The sequence below is a fragment of the Fukomys damarensis genome, unplaced genomic scaffold (genome assembly GCF_012274545.1).
Source record: "Fukomys damarensis isolate Sample0158 unplaced genomic scaffold, DMR_v1.0_HiC HiC_scaffold_20, whole genome shotgun sequence".
Taxonomy (NCBI): domain Eukaryota; kingdom Metazoa; phylum Chordata; class Mammalia; order Rodentia; family Bathyergidae; genus Fukomys; species Fukomys damarensis.
Genome location: NW_022900932.1, coordinates 29,666,100 through 29,673,298, shown reverse-complemented (window position 1 = coordinate 29,673,298; position 7,199 = coordinate 29,666,100). Strand labels below are relative to the sequence as shown.

The following is a 7,199-nucleotide window of genomic DNA, read 5'->3' as shown; positions in this document are numbered from 1 at the left end:
ACGTAAACAGCCATTCATTCCAATTTGAGGTTCCTTTCACAATCTTTTAAAGATTAAGAAGATTTATGAGTCCTAGGAGATTTATCACAAATCTTCTTAACTTCTAGAATAAAATCATCCCACTTGTCCCACTTTAACATTCCCTACTGATCTAGCCCATTCTATACTTAATTCGTGTTAAGTAGGATTTCCTTAAATGAGATGTACGGGAGCCATATTTGCTCTGAGTAAATTAAACCTCGGAATACATACATAGTATTCTCTTTGGAAATTCACCACATATTAGATTACTGAAGATTCTGAAAAGGCGTATACTAAAGAGACCTGTTTTATTTTATTTAATCGAGTGTTTATCAAATGCCAGGCATCATCTCAAACAATACTCCCCTGGGCCACCTTCCCACGGTCACCTTTGCCTTCTTTCATTTCCATGTAGGTGCTACTACGGAGCCTATACAGTGATATTTTCACACTAGCTCTACAGTAGATATCAACTGTGGTGCATATTAGACTCCCATTCCCCAGGGTCTTCAGAGATCATGTGTTAAAGAACCTTTAAGATTCCCAGATAATTAACCTTTTCAACTTTAGTATAGTTCAGGTCAATATGAAAATTTGACTGCTTTCATCTCACCACCCAGCTTATAGAATTCCCCTTAACAAGTAAATTATAATCACCTGAGGAAAAGTTAGAGAAATGCCCACATTTTATCCAAGGCCAACTAAAGCAGACTCTGGTGATGGAGTTGAACATCACTGTCTTATAAAATGTCCTCAGTGAATGTAATGTGCAAGCAGTATTGACAATCACTGTTATAGAAGGGAATGTTTTGCTGATTAAAAATCAACAGGAACCAAACAAGTCCGAGAGTGACCTTGTGTTAGGTACCGCAGAGGACACAAAAACAACTGACAGTTATCACTGTTCTCAAGGAGTTTTCAGCTTCTTCTCGGAGAAGACTGCTGTCCAGAAAAAGATGTGTGGACAAAGGACGTCAAGATGTGGGTGTACCTCTGTGTTAGAAACTAAAAGCTGCAGAAATTTAGAGGCTAGAAGTCAATAAAGACCAGGCTGCCTAAGAATTGCACAGCAGAGAGGAAGGTAACAATGGATGCCCTTGACTTACACATACATCATCCTTGATTTAGATTTTAGATCCATCTTTTAGATTTTTTTTTTAGAACATAGGGGTCTCCCAAGACATCCATATGCTTCTGGCCTGAATCTTTAAGATATTATAAAAACTCTGTGACATATAATTTGTTATCTTTATAACGTTTCAACTCTTAGAATAGCCTTTGAAGGTAATGTTATTGTTGCTTTCAGCTTAAGAAACAGACGGAAAAGGACAATTTTCAGTAACTGTGGTCTATCTGCAGGCAGACATCAGAGTTGAGGGAACAAGTAAGCAACTCTGGGGAACAGAAATGTAGGGCACTGGTCAGCCTTTCTCAGAAAAGGCACTCCTTTGGCTTTCTGGTCTTTTCCTAGGTCATGCAGGAAGTACAGACTTCTCTATAAGATGTTGAGGAAAACTCCAGTGGTCCAATTCCCCCATTTAACAACCTATAGTTTCCTTCTTTGCATGTGACATTGAACTTCACCCTTGACTATGTGTTCTTCTCAGTAAGAACCTGGAACCTCAAATTTTTGTTTTGACACAGCTTCTTGCAATGGCTCCAAGAGTTTTACCTGGCAAATAAATAAATAAATAAATAAATAAATAAATAAATAAATAAATAAATATTTTTAAAAAACAATTGTAAAAGCATTGACATTAATGCACATTTTTTCTTCTTTCATGAGTATCTTTTTCATATATAGAGTTTGAGGCATTTAAACTTTCACTTTTGTGAATTACACCTTCATAACACCTTAGTTAAAGGAAACTCATTAACTTTATGTAATGGAAAATTTGGAGGCATCTTTGAAGCCAAAATTTTATTTTAACAGAGGACATGCACACCGTTTACTGGTTGGCTTGAGATCCTTTTTAGAATGGATCTGACTGAACACTGACCCCAATTACTGGTATTTTTTTGTGTGTGTGTTTCAGCACTGATCGTTGGGAACAAAACATAATAACTAAACCCTACCGAGAAGGCTTTAAAATTGTTCAAGTGAGTCTATATCTCATTTTTCTTTTCTTTTTTTTCATGGTCAGTAAATTGATTTTTCCTGTTATTTGCACATAGTGTTCAATTATAGTGAATGCCAAAATCAGATGACAATCAACTATCAGAGAAACTCTATGGAACATAAAAGGGAATTACAACATTTTAAGCCCTTTCCATTGATAACATCCCAGCCTTTGGATTTCTCATCTGGAGAGCTTGTCACCATTTTTTAGATTTCTCTAGCAAGATGTTTAAATTTTGCAATTTATGAGAATATATCAGTTATACTATTGAGAGTAATTTATAAATTTATTAATTTTCTATTTTGGAATATCTGTATTATATACATGGAACGATTATGCTTTTGAAAGATTTGCTCTTGAACTCCAGTCATTAAAGATGAGTCAGCCTTCACTAAAAGAAAAAAGTTGAAACAAAAATATAACATACAGGGTTTAGAATAAGTGTAAATTTAGGAATAAGGTTCAAATTAAAATAGAAAGCCCAATCAATGCAATTCTGATTGAAATCCCAATAGCATATTTCACAAAACTTGAGAAAATAATCCAAAAATTCATTTGGAACCAGAGGAGACCCAGAAGAGCAAAAACCATTCTAGGAAACAGAGACATGGCAGGGGGTATCACAATTCCCAACTTGAAACTGTACTACAAATCCACAGTGATAAAAACAGCATGGTACTGACAAAGAAACAGACCTGAGGATCAGTGGAATAGATTAGAAGACTCAGAAACAACACCAGACATACTCAGCTACCTCATCCTTGACAAAGCAGCCAACCATCCTCACTGGAGGAAAGATAGTATCTTTAATAAATGGTGTTGGAAAAACTGGCTTTCAACTTGCCAAAGATTAAAACTAGACCCCATCTTTCACCATACACTTAACTAAAATCCAAATGGATTAAAGATCTAAATATAAAAACAGAAACACTAAACTTATTGGAAAGTAAATTAGGTAGAACTCTCAAAGACATTGGCATAAGAAAAGACTTTATTAATAAATAAATCCTCAGCAGCATGAGAACTTGCACAAAGAATCAACAACTTGGATCTCACCTTATTAAAAAGTTTTTGCAGTTCAAGAGAAACCACCAACAGAGCTAAGAGACAACCTACAATGAAGGAAAAAATTTTTACCAGCTATTCCTCAGACAAAGGACTACTATCTAAAATAAAGAAAGAACTCAAAAATATCATACCCTCCCCCAAATACAAAGACCCAATTCAAAAATGGGCATCTGAACAGGCATTTCTCAGACAAAGAAGTAAAAGCAGCATTTAAATATATGAAAAAATGTTCAGCATCACTGGTCATTCAAGAGATGCATATGAAAACACTGAGATTACACCTTACCCCAGAAAGAAGGGCTGCTATCAAGAAATTAACCAATAACAAATTCTGGTGGCGCTGTGGGGAGAAAGGTACCATTCTCCATTGTTGGTGGGAGGGCAGACTGGTGCAACCACTGTGGAAATCAATATGGAGAGACCTCAAAGAGCTGGGACTAGAGGTTCCATTTGATCCAGCCAGCCCTCTGCTGGGTATCTTTCCAAAAGAATTAAAAGAATTATAACTCAGTGATATATGCACACCCATGTTTATAGAGCCACAGTATGTAATAGCTAAAAGTTAAAAACAACCCAAATGCCCATCAAATGGAGACTGGATAAATAAGATGTGATTTTTCTGTAAAATGGAGTACTACTCAGCCACAAAGAATGAGAAACTAGAAACATTTATAGCTAAATGGATGCACATTGAGGCTAGACTCTTAAGTGAAATAAATAGGACATATTTGAGTAAACACTGAATAGTTTCTCTGGTGTGAAAAACTAAAAGTGTAAATGAGGTTCAAATGGTATACTTGAAAGTGTGAAATATGAAGAAAATGGCTAAAGGGGAAGTGGGGAGGGTGGGGAAAGAAAATAAGGGAAAAGAAAAAATGGAAACAAAGTCTTTGTAAATAGGTAAGGGTAAAGGAGGTGAAGGGAGGGCAGAGGTATGTGGAAAAAACAAGAGCCAAGATATATCATGTAAAGGCACAAGATCCCAATGATAAATGTAATTGTATTATTTGCTTTAAATGCACCAATAAACTTAATAGAAAAAAATAAAACAGAAAACCTAAGTGAAGTCTAGAGGAAGGTCTCTAGGAAAAGTTGAAAATGAGAAATTACTTGTATTTGTAAGTGATTTTGTTAAAATGCTGGCTACTAGAGAACTTAAGACTTAAGAGTAAATGCAGTGGGAAATCAACTGAATTCTTCTCAAAGAGGTAATATATAACTCTAGGAAGAACAAAAATAAGTTTAGAAAAGGAAATAAAATTATAGTACATGACTTGGACCAGCAGCAAGTGACATTTACATAGTTAGGTAAAGGTAACCCCAAAGTTATTTAGAAGCATGGAGATAAATGCTGGAAGAAACAGTTGAGCTTGGCAAAGCATGTCTATAATCCCAGTATTTGCAGGGACTGAGGCAGGCAGTTGTATGCTTGAGTCCAGCATGAACAATTGTGCAAGTTAGTGAGACTCTGTCTCAGAATAAAAAATAAAAAGGGCTGGGATGTAGGTTAGTGCTGACCCCTGGATTAATCGCCAGTAACACACACACACACACACACACACACACACACACACATACACACAATAATAATAATGAACACAATATAACCAAAACATAAAATATTTGAAAGTAGTTGCCTTTGGCGAGTGAGGTTAAGTTGCAGAGGAAAAGAGAATACTTGCTCTTGTCTTAGTGAATGCTAATTCATATTCTATGACTTAAAATTCTGTAACTGTATAGTTTTGATAAAAATAAGAACTGAGTATATATTAAAATATGTTTATATTTCTAGCTTTTCAAAGTCTGCTTTCTCCAGTGTTTATTGTTTTGTTGTAGGGTGAAATGGGGATGCCTTTTTCAACATGTGGATTAGGAAGGTTTTGGTGGGTATGGCAGGATGGAGGCAAAGCCTTAGGATAGGGGTCCATTTAGAAGGGTGTTGGTCAAATTTTGTTTATAACCTCTTCAACTTTGATCAAGACCTCACAAAGAGACAGACTTTCATGTACCTCAGAAGCTGTGTTCTGTGTGTCATTTGATGTGCTTTTTCTCATTGCCATTAGCTATTAACCCAAATAAAACTGTCATGTTGAAAAATATTGCTTTGGGCAACTTGAGTGTGTGTTGGACTTTTGTCAGCAAATCTTGCTGTATCTGACATATTTGGATGACTATGAAAGCAAGAGGCTTGGGAATGATAATATATGTCCAAAAGTGGATAAGAGTTTACCAGCACCTTCATCTTTGAGCAGGAACACTGTGATGTCTAATTCATTCTCTAAGCAGATCTTCTTAGTTTATAGTTTAGGATGGTGAATGTGGATTTGAGATTGCTTTTATTTAAATAAGTCTCAAATTCTTGGAACAGCTGGTTTAGTATCATGACTAAGTATGTGATTGCATTAATGTTCTGTCATGGCTCAGTCATTCAGGTATTACAAAAATATTTCTGGGGCTGAAAACTGATCATTTGAGTTGAGGTATGTGATTTTTGTGATTCTAACTATGTGGAATTATTTATACTTAGTTTAATGAGTAATGGAGATAATGATTCTAACTATGTTGGATTATTTATACTTAGTTTAATGAGTAATGGAGAGAAATTCTAGTTTGGGTTCAGATTAAGAACAAACACAGTATATGATTTGGAAAAGAAACTAATATTAGTTAAGCATCTACTATGTACCAGGCACTTTGTTATTTCAGTAATATCCTTGAAACACTGCATAATTATTCCTATTTTAAATATTAGATATAGAGAAGTCACTTAACTTTTCCAAGAACTCCTAGCTAGTAAATAGTGGACCTGGGATGTTAAAGGTTTGCTGGCAACAAAATAGAAACGTCCAACCATTTCATGTCAACAAAAATCTGGTTACTGCAACATTATTTGTAGAACTTGTTAACAGTGAAAATTTGTGGTTCTACATCCCAAATCTACTAAATCTGAATTTCTGAGCAAAAAGCCAGGGAAGATCTTGAGATTCTTATGTACCCTAAAGTTTGAAAACCATTTCTATAACATAGTTGCAAGCTAAACTTCAGTTATTTTCCATAATTCATCATGCTAAACTGCAATTAAGTCCCCTTAAAGTTCAGCTTTGTTTTATTACCTACAACTTCTCATTCCTGTGGATTCAGTTAAAATTTCTAAAAACCCTGCACATAGAATATGTAAGGTGATTACATTTGGGTCTTGAGTTGGGTCCTAAGATACTAGTGTTTTCTACCTAGACTGTGTTTATGGAGTAATCTTACAAAACACTGGCAGAATAGAAAGAACAGAGCTGAGAAACATTCTATGCATGTGCATTCAGGCCAAAACTCAAAACTGTGTATCTGTTCATTAATGACTGACATTAATTTAACTAATACATGCAGATTTCCCTACATCCATTCTGATGGATCTATGGTTGTGTGCTAGTTTCTGAGACCCAACCCTCTCTCTTATGCATAATGTATGCCTTGATTAGCTTTGAGAAGACTGAAGAAATGTTCCCCAAATCCCTGGAAAACTAATTCAAGTAGTTTAATAAAAAGACCAATAATGGAGATAGACAAAAATCCAGTGTAATACAAAATTGAGAAGACATGGGAAGTGTCCATAAATGGAAAAATTAGTATTGGCTTCATTTTTTCCATAATATCCTATCTCCCATGGGCCATGTCCTGGATATGACAGAGTAGAAATGATAGGAAAAAAAAAGAGGGGATTTTGCCATTCGAGTGGTTTTTCTTTGATAATAAGTCAATGCATTTTAAAGTAAGAAGTTTTAATGCCAGGAGTTTAATCTGGGAGGTTCAGTTTTAGTTTATTTATTGACTTGTCTCTCTATTGAAGTCCTCTGAATTTTGAAATATGAAAATCTTGGAAAGTCAGAAGACATGAGTTCCAGTCTATTTTATTGTGCAGCATTGAGCTGGTCATTCATTTCTTCTGACCTTCAACTTGTTTCTCTCTATATAATTATATGTATATAATTCTATTAT

General features: G+C 35.1%; 1 long non-coding RNA gene across 1 annotated transcript in view; it reads right to left on the bottom strand.

Moving 5' to 3' along the window:
• Positions 1-256: 256 nt before the first annotated feature.
• LOC104847602 overlaps positions 257-7,199 on the bottom strand; it is a 66,650-nt gene continuing 59,707 nt past the window's right edge. Inside the window, exon 5 of the long non-coding RNA XR_776195.3 lies at positions 257-1,693. This is a non-coding gene — a long non-coding RNA (uncharacterized LOC104847602). The remainder of the gene's footprint in view (positions 1,694-7,199) is intronic.